The sequence below is a fragment of the Anastrepha ludens genome, chromosome X (assembly GCF_028408465.1).
Source record: "Anastrepha ludens isolate Willacy chromosome X, idAnaLude1.1, whole genome shotgun sequence".
NCBI lineage: Eukaryota > Metazoa > Arthropoda > Insecta > Diptera > Tephritidae > Anastrepha > Anastrepha ludens.
This window is the reverse complement of record NC_071503.1, coordinates 60,564,354-60,584,498: the sequence shown is the minus strand read 5'-3', so window position 1 is coordinate 60,584,498 and position 20,145 is coordinate 60,564,354. Positions and strand designations below refer to the sequence as shown.

Here is a 20,145-nt window from a genome sequence, read left to right as displayed (position 1 = left end):
ATGTTTCTGTTCTAAGCAAAACAATGCATATTCGCTTATACATATGTATGTACATATAACCGTATACACTCACTCTATGCCTCCAAATGCGTTTGTTTCTAAAACTAAATTTCTAAGCCTAGCGACTACAAGAACAAAATGCATCCATAGGCGCAGCTGTAACATGGCCGTTTATTTACCCGCGATGGCGCTGAACAGTTTCAAATATTAAAAATCATAACAAAAACAAATTCATTGTTAAGTTCGAGCTGATAATTTACGAGCAAAGTAAAGAGTTTTCCAATAAGAGTGGTTATTTTGATAAAAGATAAGTGGTTTCAATGCCTATGCTTGTGTGGCACGTAGCGCCGTCTTGTTGAAAATAAACGTTGTTTTCAGATCAATACCATCCAATTCCGGCCATAAAAAATCGTTAATTTTCTCTCGATTTTCTCAATTCATCTCTCACTCAAGATGATTTTTCGATGGCATTCCGGATCATTTTCATGCATTTCAACGACCCAATCAACAGACTCTACGTTGTTGATGATCGGCCGGCTTGAGTTCTTGTGTTAACTTGACTTTATAAGAATTAGAACCTAAATCTTTATTCAAAATACGGTGTAATGACGCTTGTGGAATGCCTGATTGCAAAAAAACGAAGAGGAATGGTCAAACTTGGGTTTTCTTCAACACTTTCGGCTACAACAGCAATATTTTCGGCTGTTCTTGAGCAACGTGCACGGGTTTTATTCTTCACATCACTAACTTGTCCCAACAACTCGAATTTTTTCATCAATTTCTGTATTTCGGTCCGACAAGGTGCTTCACGATGACCCAAAAATGTTCGAGTTTTACGAACCGTCTCTGCCAAATTTTCATAAGTTTTATAGTGAATTTTAATAATTTTAATACGTTGTTTAAGCGTGTATCGTTCCATTCTTATTAATGGCGTAGTTTCTACTTGTCAAATATCACACAATTACAGCTTCAAAAGTGACATCTACCGAAATAGCGGGCTATTAAAAATAACACCTGTTATTGAAAAACCCTTTACTTTCATTAATATTGGGTAGTCGAAAAAGTCTTTTCGTATTTCGTCAATAGATGTCGTTGGAGTCATCTATATCCAGTGCTACCAATCACATTGTGTCATATCATAAGGTGTTAGAAAGGTGACATTTTAAGCTTCATTTAACCAAAAAAAAATTAAATTCGGAGAAGTTGAAAAAAAGTTATAGCTGTTCAAAAATGAGTGAAAATAATGAAGAAATTCGCTATATTTTCTAATTTTTGCATAAAAAAGGGAAGAATGCCACGCAAGCCACCAATGAAATTTGTGAAGTTTACGGAGACAATGCTGTATCAGTTCGTTTAGCACATCAATGGTTCGCTCGCTTCCGTTCTGGAAATTTCGATGTGAAAGATGCACCTCGCTCCGGTCGACCTATCGTTGAAAAAGTCGATGAAATGATGGAAAAGACTGACCAGGACAGTTACATAAGCTACCATGACATCGCCAAGGCACTAAACATTCATCATCAAACGGTTTTGAACCATTTAAAAAAGGCTGGTTAAAAAAGAAGCTCGATGTTTGGGTACCACATGAATTTTCTGTGAAAAATTTAATGGACCGAATTAACATCTGCGATTCTTTGCTGAAACGAAATGAAATCGAACCATTTTTGAAGCGAATGGTAACAGGAGACGAAAAGTGGATCAAATACGACAATAATATGCGAAAGAGATCATGGTGCAAGGGTGGCGAAGCTCAACAAATGGTCGCAAAGCCAGGATTGACGCCTCGAAAGGTTATGCTGTGTGTTTGGTGGGATTGGAAAGGAATCATCCACTATGAGCTGCTCCAGCCTGCTCGAACGATTGATTCTACACTTTACTGTCAACAACTGATGAGATTGAAGCAAGCAATCGAAAAAAAACTGCCAGAACTGATCAGCAGAAAGAGCGTCGTCTTCCATCAGGACAACGCTAGGCCACACACATCTTTGATGACTCGGCAAAAACTGGGAGAGCTTGGTTGGGAAGTTTTGATGCATCCACCATATAGCCCTGACCTTGCACCATCGCACTACCATTTCTTTCGGTCACTGCAGAACTCCCTTAATGGAGTAAAGTTGGCTTCAAGAGAAGACTGTGAAAATTACTTTTCGCAAAGGTGGTCGACCAAAATGGTACATATTTGGTTTAATAAAGTTCGTTATCAATATAAAACAAAATGAGTTGAAGTTTGATTAGAAATACGAAAAGACTTTTTCGACTACCCAATAAAACGAGCCGCTCGTAGGCCAATCTTTTCGACCATTCGAAAATAGTCAGTATTTGAATATTTCGCGTTGAATTATTTTGTAATAAATAAAAGACGATTTTCTGTTTGATAACCAATGCTGGATAACCGGCAGGTTGTATTGTCAAATATTTATTGATTGATCATTAAGATATGGTCGAGTTTTTATACTTATTTTACTTATTTCTACATATTCTATAACACATGTTTACTTAACGTTTATTTAACAAATTTTAGCAACAAAGAGAAATGTAATTTGATTCCACTGAGTGTGCGGACAAACAATTTAGGCACATGCCGAAAAATGCTTGTTGTCAGCTTGTGCAGCTCATGCAATGAACCTTTGAAATATGAAGCATGCATTAATTAATTTAAAAACAACTCAGTATTCTACGTTAGGCATGTTCAACTTATAATCATACAACAATTTGCCAATACAGTAGATTCTCTTTTTATGCGGTTTTGAAATAGTGCGGTTTTTTTTTTTTTAAGAGTGTTAGTTTTTGTTTGGGTGCCGATACGCGAGTGCGCCGACTGTTTGTTTGAAGACGAAGTACCTCCTCGTTTTGTCCTCGTTCACCACCAGAACCATTCGCTTTGCCTTTTTATCCAGTTTGGAGAAGGCAGAACTAACAGTGCGGTTGTAAAGGCCGCTGATGTCAATATCATCACCATACGCCAACAATTGTACGCTCTTATAAAATATTGTGTGTGAGGGATTAAGTTCTGCTGCTCGTACGGTGCTCTCCAACATCAGGTTAAAGAAGTCACACGACAGCGAGTCACCCAGTCTGAAACCTCGTTTGGTATCAAACGGCTCGGAGAGTTTGCCACGTCCATCGCATTTCTGGAATGGCAGTGATGTCAGCCTTTACTCTCACGAGGACATCAACCAGCCGGGCAGAGGCACCTCCCCCAATAAAGGACCGGACATTTCAGGTGCATGCCCTCAAATTATTCCTTATTTCGTTTGCAGGGGTCGTCATCAGTAAAGGTAGTTCTCATCCGAGGCTTTGTTATGCTTTTCATTGAGGGGATTTTTACCACAGCTATCCAGGAATGCTTCCCCTTCTCACTTAGCTCACTCCCGAACGGGTGTTCGGAAGCTACCCAGAGGATACGTGGGCTAATCGCGGAAGTTGTGAGCTGCTTGAACCATATGTAGAAGAATCGTCCTGGCCACTCCCAAGTGAATTTTGATCAGTAACTTTCACCACTTGCGTGGACTTCTACACATGGTGCGTGACTACCATTCGGAATTCACAGAGAGAACGTAGGTTCGAATCTCGGTGAAACATCAAAATTAAGAAAAACATTTTTCTAATAGCGGTCGCCCCTCGGGAGGCAATGGCAAACCTCCGAGTGTATTTCTGCCATGAAAAAGCTCCTCATAAAAAATATCTGCCGTTCGAAGTCGGCTTGAAACTGTAGGTCCCTCCATTTGTGGAACAAAATCAAGACGCACACCACAAATAGGAGGAGGAGCTCGGCCAAACACCCAAAAAGGGTGTAAGCGCCACTTATATATATATGTACATATATATATATGAACGTACATACAAAAGTATATTCTGCACTTGTTTACGAAATATTCCTATTTCACTAATATCCGTTCACATAAAAACCGCTGACGATATGTCTAGGTGATTTCCTAAGAAAAGGCTTTCAAGTTAGTTTAAATTATAATTATAAATTTTAAAAGGTCAGTTCGTAATAAACCACAGAATAATAAAGAACACTTCAGGCAATTTGCCTGAAGTATTTAAAAAAAACTAAAATAATAATAATTAGTTTAATTTGTGCAAGTATTTTAAAAAGTTGTTTAGAAGTATGCAATATTTATATCTTATATTTTTCAATTTATGTTTCAGATCTTGGTATGATAGATGCATATGCTGCGGAAAGCGATGAAATATTGAAGTCAACCAGCAGTGGACTTGAGCTATTGTCCATGCAGTGAAGCAAGAAAACAGTACCGGTTATGGATTTCACTAGTCCCGATACGTTTGAATAGAACGCAAGTTCTTTGGTGTACGGCAGCTTCAATTGGGGGTTACATTACAAATGGATCACTTTGCCAAGAGGCACTTTGAAGGAAGTTGAACATTTTAAATGAAATTAACTAATTTCATGTACGTATTTGCGAACAAATCCACTTTTAATTTATAAATCATCAAACAGTTTTCCCCTACAGGTAAACCAATTTATATACATACATATACCTATATGTGTTCTCCTTATAGCCATAGTGTTCAACAATATGTTGTACTTTTTAAATTATTATGTATATTCATATATGTAGATACAACAAAGTGTTGAATACATGTAACATCTACCATCCATATTTATGTGGGCAGGAAAAAATTTTGACCTGCCTCATAACACAGCGCATATATAAAGTTAACAAATAAATATAGCAAATAAACAAACATATTCCTAATATATGCAAATAAAACTCATCTAAGCCGTATGCATTTACATATACATATGTATGTATGCATATGTGAATACATATGTTGGGACAATGTATGTACGGAGATGTTTCTGTTCTAAGCAAAACAATGCATATTCGCTTATACATATGTATGTACATATAACCGTATACACTCACTCTATGCCTCCAAATGCGTTTGTTTCTAAAACTAAATTTCTAAGCCTAGCGACTACAAGAACAAAATGCATCCATAGGCGCAGCTGTAACATGGCCGTTTATTTACCCGCGATGGCGCTGAACAGTTTCAAATATTAAAAATCATAACAAAAACAAATTCATTGTTAAGTTCGAGCTGATAATTTACGAGCAAAGTAAAGAGTTTTCCAATAAGAGTGGTTATTTTGATAAAAGATAAGTGGTTTCAATGCCTATGCTTGTGTGGCACGTAGCGCCGTCTTGTTGAAAATAAACGTTGTTTTCAGATCAATACCATCCAATTCCGGCCATAAAAAATCGTTAATTTTCTCTCGATTTTCTCAATTCATCTCTCACTCAAGATGATTTTTCGATGGCATTCCGGATCATTTTCATGCATTTCAACGACCCAATCAACAGACTCTACGTTGTTGATGATCGGCCGGCTTGAGTTCTTGTGTTAACTTGACTTTATAAGAATTAGAACCTAAATCTTTATTCAAAATACGGTGTAATGACGCTTGTGGAATGCCTGATTGCAAAAAAACGAAGAGGAATGGTCAAACTTGGGTTTTCTTCAACACTTTCGGCTACAACAGCAATATTTTCGGCTGTTCTTGAGCAACGTGCACGGGTTTTATTCTTCACATCACTAACTTGTCCCAACAACTCGAATTTTTTCATCAATTTCTGTATTTCGGTCCGACAAGGTGCTTCACGATGACCCAAAAATGTTCGAGTTTTACGAACCGTCTCTGCCAAATTTTCATAAGTTTTATAGTGAATTTTAATAATTTTAATACGTTGTTTAAGCGTGTATCGTTCCATTCTTATTAATGGCGTAGTTTCTACTTGTCAAATATCACACAATTACAGCTTCAAAAGTGACATCTACCGAAATAGCGGGCTATTAAAAATAACACCTGTTATTGAAAAACCCTTTACTTTCATTAATATTGGGTAGTCGAAAAAGTCTTTTCGTATTTCGTCAATAGATGTCGTTGGAGTCATCTATATCCAGTGCTACCAATCACATTGTGTCATATCATAAGGTGTTAGAAAGGTGACATTTTAAGCTTCATTTAACCAAAAAAAAATTAAATTCGGAGAAGTTGAAAAAAAGTTATAGCTGTTCAAAAATGAGTGAAAATAATGAAGAAATTCGCTATATTTTCTAATTTTTGCATAAAAAAGGGAAGAATGCCACGCAAGCCACCAATGAAATTTGTGAAGTTTACGGAGACAATGCTGTATCAGTTCGTTTAGCACATCAATGGTTCGCTCGCTTCCGTTCTGGAAATTTCGATGTGAAAGATGCACCTCGCTCCGGTCGACCTATCGTTGAAAAAGTCGATGAAATGATGGAAAAGACTGACCAGGACAGTTACATAAGCTACCATGACATCGCCAAGGCACTAAACATTCATCATCAAACGGTTTTGAACCATTTAAAAAAGGCTGGTTAAAAAAGAAGCTCGATGTTTGGGTACCACATGAATTTTCTGTGAAAAATTTAATGGACCGAATTAACATCTGCGATTCTTTGCTGAAACGAAATGAAATCGAACCATTTTTGAAGCGAATGGTAACAGGAGACGAAAAGTGGATCAAATACGACAATAATATGCGAAAGAGATCATGGTGCAAGGGTGGCGAAGCTCAACAAATGGTCGCAAAGCCAGGATTGACGCCTCGAAAGGTTATGCTGTGTGTTTGGTGGGATTGGAAAGGAATCATCCACTATGAGCTGCTCCAGCCTGCTCGAACGATTGATTCTACACTTTACTGTCAACAACTGATGAGATTGAAGCAAGCAATCGAAAAAAAACTGCCAGAACTGATCAGCAGAAAGAGCGTCGTCTTCCATCAGGACAACGCTAGGCCACACACATCTTTGATGACTCGGCAAAAACTGGGAGAGCTTGGTTGGGAAGTTTTGATGCATCCACCATATAGCCCTGACCTTGCACCATCGCACTACCATTTCTTTCGGTCACTGCAGAACTCCCTTAATGGAGTAAAGTTGGCTTCAAGAGAAGACTGTGAAAATTACTTTTCGCAAAGGTGGTCGACCAAAATGGTACATATTTGGTTTAATAAAGTTCGTTATCAATATAAAACAAAATGAGTTGAAGTTTGATTAGAAATACGAAAAGACTTTTTCGACTACCCAATAAAACGAGCCGCTCGTAGGCCAATCTTTTCGACCATTCGAAAATAGTCAGTATTTGAATATTTCGCGTTGAATTATTTTGTAATAAATAAAAGACGATTTTCTGTTTGATAACCAATGCTGGATAACCGGCAGGTTGTATTGTCAAATATTTATTGATTGATCATTAAGATATGGTCGAGTTTTTATACTTATTTTACTTATTTCTACATATTCTATAACACATGTTTACTTAACGTTTATTTAACAAATTTTAGCAACAAAGAGAAATGTAATTTGATTCCACTGAGTGTGCGGACAAACAATTTAGGCACATGCCGAAAAATGCTTGTTGTCAGCTTGTGCAGCTCATGCAATGAACCTTTGAAATATGAAGCATGCATTAATTAATTTAAAAACAACTCAGTATTCTACGTTAGGCATGTTCAACTTATAATCATACAACAATTTGCCAATACAGTAGATTCTCTTTTTATGCGGTTTTGAAATAGTGCGGTTTTTTTTTTTTTAAGAGTGTTAGTTTTTGTTTGGGTGCCGATACGCGAGTGCGCCGACTGTTTGTTTGAAGACGAAGTACCTCCTCGTTTTGTCCTCGTTCACCACCAGAACCATTCGCTTTGCCTTTTTATCCAGTTTGGAGAAGGCAGAACTAACAGTGCGGTTGTAAAGGCCGCTGATGTCAATATCATCACCATACGCCAACAATTGTACGCTCTTATAAAATATTGTGTGTGAGGGATTAAGTTCTGCTGCTCGTACGGTGCTCTCCAACATCAGGTTAAAGAAGTCACACGACAGCGAGTCACCCAGTCTGAAACCTCGTTTGGTATCAAACGGCTCGGAGAGTTTGCCACGTCCATCGCATTTCTGGAATGGCAGTGATGTCAGCCTTTACTCTCACGAGGACATCAACCAGCCGGGCAGAGGCACCTCCCCCAATAAAGGACCGGACATTTCAGGTGCATGCCCTCAAATTATTCCTTATTTCGTTTGCAGGGGTCGTCATCAGTAAAGGTAGTTCTCATCCGAGGCTTTGTTATGCTTTTCATTGAGGGGATTTTTACCACAGCTATCCAGGAATGCTTCCCCTTCTCACTTAGCTCACTCCCGAACGGGTGTTCGGAAGCAACCCAGAGGATACGTGGGCTAATCGCGGAAGTTGTGAGCTGCTTGAACCATATGTAGAAGAATCGTCCTGGCCACTCCCAAGTGAATTTTGATCAGTAACTTTCACCACTTGCGTGGACTTCTACACATGGTGCGTGACTACCATTCGGAATTCACAGAGAGAACGTAGGTTCGAATCTCGGTGAAACATCAAAATTAAGAAAAACATTTTTCTAATAGCGGTCGCCCCTCGGGAGGCAATGGCAAATCTCCGAGTGTATTTCTGCCATGAAAAAGCTCCTCATAAAAAATATCTGCCGTTCGAAGTCGGCTTGAAACTGTAGGTCCCTCCATTTGTGGAACAAAATCAAGACGCACACCACAAATAGGAGGAGGAGCTCGGCCAAACACCCAAAAAGGGTGTAAGCGCCACTTATATATATATGTACATATATATATATGAACGTACATACAAAAGTATATTCTGCACTTGTTTACGAAATATTCCTATTTCACTAATATCCGTTCACATAAAAACCGCTGACGATATGTCTAGGTGATTTCCTAAGAAAAGGCTTTCAAGTTAGTTTAAATTATAATTATAAATTTTAAAAGGTCAGTTCGTAATAAACCACAGAATAATAAAGAACACTTCAGGCAATTTGCCTGAAGTATTTAAAAAAAACTAAAATAATAATAATTAGTTTAATTTGTGTAAGTATTTTAAAAAGTTGTTTAGAAGTATGCAATATTTATATCTTATATTTTTCAATTTATGTTTCAGATCTTGGTATGATAGATGCATATGCTGCGGAAAGCGATGAAATATTGAAGTCAACCAGCAGTGGACTTGAGCTATTGTCCATGCAGTGAAGCAAGAAAACAGTACCGGTTATGGATTTCACTAGTCCCGATACGTTTGAATAGAACGCAAGTTCTTTGGTGTACGGCAGCTTCAATTGGGGGTTACATTACAAATGGATCACTTTGCCAAGAGGCACTTTGAAGGAAGTTGAACATTTTAAATGAAATTAACTAATTTCATGTACGTATTTGCGAACAAATCCACTTTTAATTTATAAATCATCAAACAGTTTTCCCCTACAGGTAAACCAATTTATATACATACATATACCTATATGTGTTCTCCTTATAGCCACGTATCTATGTTATATCATTATAACGTTAGCTTTGTGTAGTACACAACGCAGAGAACGTAAATTCATAGAGAAGGCTCAGGAATGAATGAGCCGGTTAAATGTCAAATGCTAACAAAACGCGGCTAAGAAATTTTTGTTATTTCATCATGGCCTTGGAAAAGTTTACATAAGAGAGTTAACATAGCGGAGCGTAGTCAACAGAATTAAATATAGCGTTTGCATTGAAATGTAAAATGCCATGATTTGGTGTTAGGCAAAATAAAATAACAGCAGACTTGTACATTTTTCTTCATGCTTATTTGTTCGGCATTTTGCATGCGCACATAGATTATTTCTTGTGAGATGAATAAATTAATTCTAAGTACATATATGCAAGCATGATGTGAAATTTTAACTATCAAATTAACTAAATTGTATTGATATTAAGTGTATTATCAAAATTATTTCAAAATATCGACATCATCATCGACATTCATTTACATCAAGGGTTAGTGTTCAACAATATGTTGTACTTTTTAAATTATTATGTATATTCATATATGTAGATACAACAAAGTGTTGAATACATGTAACATCTACCATCCATATTTATGTGGGCAGGAAAAAATTTTGACCTGCCTCATAACACAGCGCATATATAAAGTTAACAAATAAATATAGCAAATAAACAAACATATTCCTAATATATGCAAATAAAACTCATCTAAGCCGTATGCATTTACATATATGTATGTATGCATATGTGAATACATATGTTGGGACAATGTATGTACGGAGATGTTTCTGTTCTAAGCAAAACAATGCATATTCGCTTATACATATGTATGTACATATAACCGTATACACTCACTCTATGCCTCCAAATGCGTTTGTTTCTGAAACTAAATTTCTAAGCCTAGCGACTTCAAGAACAAAATGCATCCATAGGCGCAGCTGTAACATGGCCGTTTATTTACCCGCGATGGCGCTGAACAGTTTCAAATATTAAAAATCATAACAAAAACAAATTCATTGTTAAGTTCGAGCTGATAATTTACGAGCAAAGTAAAGAGTTTTCCAATAAGAGTGGTTATTTTGATAAAAGATAAGTGGTTTCAATGCCTATGCTTGTGTGGCACGTAGCGCCGTCTTGTTGAAAATAAACGTTGTTTTCAGATCAATACCATCCAATTCCGGCCATAAAAAATCGTTAATTTTCTCTCGATTTTCTCAATTCATCTCTCACTCAAGATGATTTTTCGATGGCATTCCGGATCATTTTCATGCATTTCAACGACCCAATCAACAGACTCTACGTTGTTGATGATCGGCCGGCTTGAGTTCTTGTGTTAACTTGACTTTATAAGAATTAGAACCTAAATCTTTATTCAAAATACAGTGTAATGACGCTTGTGGAATGCCTGATTGCAAAAAAACGAGGAGGAATGGTCAAACTTGGGTTTTCTTCAACACTTTCGGCTACAACAGCAATATTTTCGGCTGTTCTTGAGCAACGTGCACGGGTTTTATTCTTCACATCACTAACTTGTCCCAACAACTCGAATTTTTTCATCAATTTCTGTATTTCGGTCCGACAAGGTGCTTCACGATGACCCAAAAATGTTCGAGTTTTACGAACCGTCTCTGCCAAATTTTCATAAGTTTTATAGTGAATTTTAATAATTTTAATACGTTGTTTAAGCGTGTATCGTTCCATTCTTATTAATGGCGTAGTTTCTACTTGTCAAATATCACACAATTACAGCTTCAAAAGTGACATCTACCGAAATAGCGGGCTATTAAAAATAACACCTGTTATTGAAAAACCCTTTACTTTCATTAATATTGGGTAGTCGAAAAAGTCTTTTCGTATTTCGTCAATAGATGTCGTTGGAGTCATCTATATCCAGTGCTACCAATCACATTGTGTCATATCATAAGGTGTTAGAAAGGTGACATTTTAAGCTTCATTTAACCAAAAAAAAATTAAATTCGGAGAAGTTGAAAAAAAGTTATAGCTGTTCAAAAATGAGTGAAAATAATGAAGAAATTCGCTATATTTTCTAATTTTTGCATAAAAAAGGGAAGAATGCCACGCAAGCCACCAATGAAATTTGTGAAGTTTACGGAGACAATGCTGTATCAGTTCGTTTAGCACATCAATGGTTCGCTCGCTTCCGTTCTGGAAATTTCGATGTGAAAGATGCACCTCGCTCCGGTCGACCTATCGTTGAAAAAGTCGATGAAATGATGGAAAAGACTGACCAGGACAGTTACATAAGCTACCATGACATCGCCAAGGCACTAAACATTCATCATCAAACGGTTTTGAACCATTTAAAAAAGGCTGGTTAAAAAAGAAGCTCGATGTTTGGGTACCACATGAATTTTCTGTGAAAAATTTAATGGACCGAATTAACATCTGCGATTCTCTGCTGAAACGAAATGAAATCGAACCATTTTTGAAGCGAATGGTAACAGGAGACGAAAAGTGGATCAAATACGACAATAATATGCGAAAGAGATCATGGTGCAAGGGTGGCGAAGCTCAACAAATGGTCGCAAAGCCAGGATTGACGCCTCGAAAGGTTATGCTGTGTGTTTGGTGGGATTGGAAAGGAATCATCCACTATGAGCTGCTCCAGCCTGCTCGAACGATTGATTCTACACTTTACTGTCAACAACTGATGAGATTGAAGCAAGCAATCGAAAAAAAACTGCCAGAACTGATCAGCAGAAAGAGCGTCGTCTTCCATCAGGACAACGCTAGGCCACACACATCTTTGATGACTCGGCAAAAACTGGGAGAGCTTGGTTGGGAAGTTTTGATGCATCCACCATATAGCCCTGACCTTGCACCATCGCACTACCATTTCTTTCGGTCACTGCAGAACTCCCTTAATGGAGTAAAGTTGGCTTCAAGAGAAGACTGTGAAAATTACTTTTCGCAAAGGTGGTCGACCAAAATGGTACATATTTGGTTTAATAAAGTTCGTTATCAATATAAAACAAAATGAGTTGAAGTTTGATTAGAAATACGAAAAGACTTTTTCGACTACCCAATAAAACGAGCCGCTCGTAGGCCAATCTTTTCGACCATTCGAAAATAGTCAGTATTTGAATATTTCGCGTTGAATTATTTTGTAATAAATAAAAGACGATTTTCTGTTTGATAACCAATGCTGGATAACCGGCAGGTTGTATTGTCAAATATTTATTGATTGATCATTAAGATATGGTCGAGTTTTTATACTTATTTTACTTATTTCTACATATTCTATAACACATGTTTACTTAACGTTTATTTAACAAATTTTAGCAACAAAGAGAAATGTAATTTGATTCCACTGAGTGTGCGGACAAACAATTTAGGCACATGCTGAAAAATGCTTGTTGTCAGCTTGTGCAGCTCATGCAATGAACCTTTGAAATATGAAGCATGCATTAATTAATTTAAAAACAACTCAGTATTCTACGTTAGGCATGTTCAACTTATAATCATACTACAATTTGCCAATACAGTAGATTCTCTTTTTATGCGGTTTTGAAATAGTGCGGTTTTTTTTTTTTTTAAGAGTGTTAGTTTTTGTTTGGGTGCCGATACGCGAGTGCGCCGACTGTTTGTTTGAAGACGAAGTACCTCCTCGTTTTGTCCTCGTTCACCACCAGAACCATTCGCTTTGCCTTTTTATCCAGTTTGGAGAAGGCAGAACTAACAGTGCGGTTGTAAAGGCCGCTGATGTCAATATCATCACCATACGCCAACAATTGTACGCTCTTATAAAATATTGTGTGTGAGGGATTAAGTTCTGCTGCTCGTACGGTGCTCTCCAACATCAGGTTAAAGAAGTCACACGACAGCGAGTCACCCAGTCTGAAACCTCGTTTGGTATCAAACGGCTCGGAGAGTTTGCCACGTCCATCGCATTTCTGGAATGGCAGTGATGTCAGCCTTTACTCTCACGAGGACATCAACCAGCCGGGCAGAGGCACCTCCCCCAATAAAGGACCGGACATTTCAGGTGCATGCCCTCAAATTATTCCTTATTTCGTTTGCAGGGGTCGTCATCAGTAAAGGTAGTTCTCATCCGAGGCTTTGTTATGCTTTTCATTGAGGGGATTTTTACCACAGCTATCCAGGAATGCTTCCCCTTCTCACTTAGCTCACTCCCGAACGGGTGTTCGGAAGCTACCCAGAGGATACGTGGGCTAATCGCGGAAGTTGTGAGCTGCTTGAACCATATGTAGAAGAATCGTCCTGGCCACTCCCAAGTGAATTTTGATCAGTAACTTTCACCACTTGCGTGGACTTCTACACATGGTGCGTGACTACCATTCGGAATTCACAGAGAGAACGTAGGTTCGAATCTCGGTGAAACATCAAAATTAAGAAAAACATTTTTCTAATAGCGGTCGCCCCTCGGGAGGCAATGGCAAATCTCCGAGTGTATTTCTGCCATGAAAAAGCTCCTCATAAAAAATATCTGCCGTTCGAAGTCGGCTTGAAACTGTAGGTCCCTCCATTTGCGGAACAAAATCAAGACGCACACCACAAATAGGAGGAGGAGCTCGGCCAAACACCCAAAAAGGGTGTAAGCGCCACTTATATATATATGTACATATATATATATGAACGTACATACAAAAGTATATTCTGCACTTGTTTACGAAATATTCCTATTTCACTAATATCCGTTCACATAAAAACCGCTGACGATATGTCTAGGTGATTTCCTAAGAAAAGGCTTTCAAGTTAGTTTAAATTATAATTATAAATTTTAAAAGGTCAGTTCGTAATAAACCACAGAATAATAAAGAACACTTCAGGCAATTTGCCTGAAGTATTTAAAAAAAACTAAAATAATAATAATTAGTTTAATTTGTGTAAGTATTTTAAAAAGTTGTTTAGAAGTATGCAATATTTATATCTTATATTTTTCAATTTATGTTTCAGATCTTGGTATGATAGATGCATATGCTGCGGAAAGCGATGAAATATTGAAGTCAACCAGCAGTGGACTTGAGCTATTGTCCATGCAGTGAAGCAAGAAAACAGTACCGGTTATGGATTTCACTAGTCCCGATACGTTTGAATAGAACGCAAGTTCTTTGGTGTACGGCAGCTTCAATTGGGGGTTACATTACAAATGGATCACTTTGCCAAGAGGCACTTTGAAGGAAGTTGAACATTTTAAATGAAATTAACTAATTTCATGTACGTATTTGCGAACAAATCCACTTTTAAGTTATAAATCATCAAACAGTTTTCCCCTACAGGTAAACCAATTTATATACATACATATACCTATATGTGTTCTCCTTATAGCCACGTATCTATGTTATATCATTATAACGTTAGCTTTGTGTAGTACACAACGCAGAGAACGTAAATTCATAGAGAAGGCTCAGGAATGAATGAGCCGGTTAAATGTCAAATGCTAACAAAACGCGGCTAAGAAATTTTTGTTATTTCATCATGGCCTTGGAAAAGTTTACATAAGAGAGTTAACATAGCGGAGCGTAGTCAACAGAATTAAATATAGCGTTTGCATTGAAATGTAAAATGCCATGATTTGGTGTTAGGCAAAATAAAATAACAGCAGACTTGTACATTTTTCTTCATGCTTATTTGTTCGGCATTTTGCATGCGCACATAGATTATTTCTTGTGAGATGAATAAATTAATTCTAAGTACATATATGCAAGCATGATGTGAAATTTTAACTATCAAATTAACTAAATTGTATTGATATTAAGTGTATTATCAAAATTATTTCAAAATATCGACATCATCATCGACATTCATTTACATCAAGGGTTAGTGTTCAACAATATGTTGTACTTTTTAAATTATTATGTATATTCATATATGTAGATACAACAAAGTGTTGAATACATGTAACATCTACCATCCATATTTATGTGGGCAGGAAAAAATTTTGACCTGCCTCATAACACAGCGCATATATAAAGTTAACAAATAAATATAGCAAATAAACAAACATATTCCTAATATATGCAAATAAAACTCATCTAAGCCGTATGCATTTACATATATGTATGTATGCATATGTGAATACATATGTTGGGACAATGTATGTACGGAGATGTTTCTGTTCTAAGCAAAACAATGCATATTCGCTTATACATATGTATGTACATATAACCGTATACACTCACTCTATGCCTCCAAATGCGTTTGTTTCTAAAACTAAATTTCTAAGCCTAGCGACTACAAGAACAAAATGCATCCATAGGCGCAGCTGTAACATGGCCGTTTATTTACCCGCGATGGCGCTGAACAGTTTCAAATATTAAAAATCATAACAAAAACAAATTCATTGTTAAGTTCGAGCTGATAATTTACGAGCAAAGTAAAGAGTTTTCCAATAAGAGTGGTTATTTTGATAAAAGATAAGTGGTTTCAATGCCTATGCTTGTGTGGCACGTAGCGCCGTCTTGTTTAAAATAAACGTTGTTTTCAGATCAATACCATCCAATTCCGGCCATAAAAAATCGTTAATTTTCTCTCGATTTTCTCAATTCATCTCTCACTCAAGATGATTTTTCGATGGCATTCCGGATCATTTTCATGCATTTCAACGACCCAATCAACAGACTCTACGTTGTTGATGATCGGCCGGCTTGAGTTCTTGTGTTAACTTGACTTTATAAGAATTAGAACCTAAATCTTTATTCAAAATACAGTGTAATGACGCTTGTGGAATGCCTGATTGCAAAAAAACGAGGAGGAATGGTCAAACTTGGGTTTTCTTCAACACTTTCGGCTACAACAGCAATATTTTCGGCTGTTCTTGAGCAACGTGCACGGGTTTTATTCTTCACATCACTAACTTGTCCCAACAACTCGAATTTTTTCATCAATTTCTGTATTTCGGTCCGACAAGGTGCTTCACGATGACCCAAAAATGTTCGAGTTTTACGAACCGTCTCTGCCAAATTTTCATAAGTTTTATAGTGAATTTTAATAATTTTAATACGTTGTTTAAGCGTGTATCGTTCCATTCTTATTAATGGCGTAGTTTCTACTTGTCAAATATCACACAATTACAGCTTCAAAAGTGACATCTACCGAAATAGCGGGCTATTAAAAATAACACCTGTTATTGAAAAACCCTTTACTTTCATTAATATTGGGTAGTCGAAAAAGTCTTTTCGTATTTCGTCAATAGATGTCGTTGGAGTCATCTATATCCAGTGCTACCAATCACATTGTGTCATATCATAAGGTGTTAGAAAGGTGACATTTTAAGCTTCATTTAACCAAAAAAAAATTAAATTCGGAGAAGTTGAAAAAAAGTTATAGCTGTTCAAAAATGAGTGAAAATAATGAAGAAATTCGCTATATTTTCTAATTTTTGCATAAAAAAGGGAAGAATGCCACGCAAGCCACCAATGAAATTTGTGAAGTTTACGGAGACAATGCTGTATCAGTTCGTTTAGCACATCAATGGTTCGCTCGCTTCCGTTCTGGAAATTTCGATGTGAAAGATGCACCTCGCTCCGGTCGACCTATCGTTGAAAAAGTCGATGAAATGATGGAAAAGACTGACCAGGACAGTTACATAAGCTACCATGACATCGCCAAGGCACTAAACATTCATCATCAAACGGTTTTGAACCATTTAAAAAAGGCTGGTTAAAAAAGAAGCTCGATGTTTGGGTACCACATGAATTTTCTGTGAAAAATTTAATGGACCGAATTAACATCTGCGATTCTCTGCTGAAACGAAATGAAATCGAACCATTTTTGAAGCGAATGGTAACAGGAGACGAAAAGTGGATCAAATACGACAATAATATGCGAAAGAGATCATGGTGCAAGGGTGGCGAAGCTCAACAAATGGTCGCAAAGCCAGGATTGACGCCTCGAAAGGTTATGCTGTGTGTTTGGTGGGATTGGAAAGGAATCATCCACTATGAGCTGCTCCAGCCTGCTCGAACGATTGATTCTACACTTTACTGTCAACAACTGATGAGATTGAAGCAAGCAATCGAAAAAAAACTGCCAGAACTGATCAGCAGAAAGAGCGTCGTCTTCCATCAGGACAACGCTAGGCCACACACATCTTTGATGACTCGGCAAAAACTGGGAGAGCTTGGTTGGGAAGTTTTGATGCATCCACCATATAGCCCTGACCTTGCACCATCGCACTACCATTTCTTTCGGTCACTGCAGAACTCCCTTAATGGAGTAAAGTTGGCTTCAAGAGAAGACTGTGAAAATTACTTTTCGCAAAGGTGGTCGACCAAAATGGTACATATTTGGTTTAATAAAGTTCGTTATCAATATAAAACAAAATGAGTTGAAGTTTGATTAGAAATACGAAAAGACTTTTTCGACTACCCAATAAAACGAGCCGCTCGTAGGCCAATCTTTTCGACCATTCGAAAATAGTCAGTATTTGAATATTTCGCGTTGAATTATTTTGTAATAAATAAAAGACGATTTTCTGTTTGATAACCAATGCTGGATAACCGGCAGGTTGTATTGTCAAATATTTATTGATTGATCATTAAGATATGGTCGAGTTTTTATACTTATTTTACTTATTTCTACATATTCTATAACACATGTTTACTTAACGTTTATTTAACAAATTTTAGCAACAAAGAGAAATGTAATTTGATTCCACTGAGTGTGCGGACAAACAATTTAGGCACATGCTGAAAAATGCTTGTTGTCAGCTTGTGCAGCTCATGCAATGAACCTTTGAAATATGAAGCATGCATTAATTAATTTAAAAACAACTCAGTATTCTACGTTAGGCATGTTCAACTTATAATCATACTACAATTTGCCAATACAGTAGATTCTCTTTTTATGCGGTTTTGAAATAGTGCGGTTTTTTTTTTTTTTAAGAGTGTTAGTTTTTGTTTGGGTGCCGATACGCGAGTGCGCCGACTGTTTGTTTGAAGACGAAGTACCTCCTCGTTTTGTCCTCGTTCACCACCAGAACCATTCGCTTTGCCTTTTTATCCAGTTTGGAGAAGGCAGAACTAACAGTGCGGTTGTAAAGGCCGCTGATGTCAATATCATCACCATACGCCAACAATTGTACGCTCTTATAAAATATTGTGTGTGAGGGATTAAGTTCTGCTGCTCGTACGGTGCTCTCCAACATCAGGTTAAAGAAGTCACACGACAGCGAGTCACCCAGTCTGAAACCTCGTTTGGTATCAAACGGCTCGGAGAGTTTGCCACGTCCATCGCATTTCTGGAATGGCAGTGATGTCAGCCTTTACTCTCACGAGGACATCAACCAGCCGGGCAGAGGCACCTCCCCCAATAAAGGACCGGACATTTCAGGTGCATGCCCTCAAATTATTCCTTATTTCGTTTGCAGGGGTCGTCATCAGTAAAGGTAGTTCTCATCCGAGGCTTTGTTATGCTTTTCATTGAGGGGATTTTTACCACAGCTATCCAGGAATGCTTCCCCTTCTCACTTAGCTCACTCCCGAGCGGGTGTTCGGAAGCTACCCAGAGGATACGTGGGCTAATCGCGGAAGTTGTGAGCTGCTTGAACCATATGTAGAAGAATCGTCCTGGCCACTCCCAAGTGAATTTTGATCAGTAACTTTCACCACTTGCGTGGACTTCTACACATGGTGCGTGACTACCATTCGGAATTCACAGAGAGAACGTAGGTTCGAATCTCGGTGAAACATCAAAATTAAGAAAAACATTTTTCTAATAGCGGTCGCCCCTCGGGAGGCAATGGCAAATCTCCGAGTGTATTTCTGCCATGAAAAAGCTCCTCATAAAAAATATCTGCCGTTCGAAGTCGGCTTGAAACTGTAGGTCCCTCCATTTGCGGAACAAAATCAAGACGCACACCACAAATAGGAGGAGGAGCTCGGCCAAACACCCAAAAAGGGTGTAAGCGCCACTTATATATATATGTACATATATATATATGAACGTACATACAAAAGTATATTCTGCACTTGTTTACGAAATATTCCTATTTCACTAATATCCGTTCACATAAAAACCGCTGACGATATGTCTAGGTGATTTCCTAAGAAAAGGCTTTCAAGTTAGTTTAAATTATAATTATAAATTTTAAAAGGTCAGTTCGTAACAAACCACAGAATAATAAAGAACACTTCAGGCAATTTGCCTGAAGTATTTAAAAAAAACTAAAATAATAATAATTAGTTTAATTTGTGTAAGTATTTTAAAAAGTTGTTTAGAAGTATGCAATATTTATATCTTATATTTTTCAATTTATGTTTCAGATCTTGGTATGATAGATGCATATGCTGCGGAAAGCGATGAAATATTGAAGTCAACCAGCAGTGGACTTGAGCTATTGTCCATGCAGTGAAGCAAGAAAACAGTACCGGTTATGGATTTCACTAGTCCCGATACGTTTGAATAGAACGCAAGTTCTTTGGTGTACGGCAGCTTCAATTGGGGGTTACATTACAAATGGATCACTTTGCCAAGAGGCACTTTGAAGGAAGTTGAACATTTTAAATGAAATTAACTAATTTCATGTACGTATTTGCGAACAAATCCACTTTTAAGTTATAAATCATCAAACAGTTTTCCCCTACAGGTAAACCAATTTATATACATACATATACCTATATGTGTTCTCCTTATAGCCACGTATCTATGTTATATCATTATAACGTTAGCTTTGTGTAGTACACAACGCAGAGAACGTAAATTCATAGAGAAGGCTCAGGAATGAATGAGCCGGTTAAATGTCAAATGCTAACAAAACGCGGCTAAGAAATTTTTGTTATTTCATCATGGCCTTGGAAAAGTTTACATAAGAGA

At 37.4% G+C, this 20,145-nt stretch overlaps 3 long non-coding RNA genes across 3 annotated transcripts; all 3 read left to right on the top strand.

Annotated features, from left to right (window-relative positions):
* The first annotated feature begins 8,831 nt into the window (after window positions 1-8,831).
* On the top strand, window positions 8,832-9,622 carry LOC128869158 (uncharacterized). Its single transcript, XR_008455209.1, has 3 exons — window positions 8,832-8,907; window positions 8,978-9,238; window positions 9,301-9,622. It is a non-coding gene; the product is annotated as an uncharacterized LOC128869158 (long non-coding RNA).
* A 4,518-nt stretch (window positions 9,623-14,140) lies between these two features.
* On the top strand, window positions 14,141-14,931 carry LOC128869154 (uncharacterized). The gene is made up of 3 exons (XR_008455207.1): window positions 14,141-14,216; window positions 14,287-14,547; window positions 14,610-14,931. It is a non-coding gene; the product is annotated as an uncharacterized LOC128869154 (long non-coding RNA).
* Window positions 14,932-19,449: 4,518 nt separating this feature from the next.
* Window positions 19,450-20,087, top strand: LOC128869208 (uncharacterized). The gene is made up of 3 exons (XR_008455236.1): window positions 19,450-19,525; window positions 19,596-19,856; window positions 19,919-20,087. It is a non-coding gene; the product is annotated as an uncharacterized LOC128869208 (long non-coding RNA).
* Window positions 20,088-20,145: the final 58 nt, after the last annotated feature.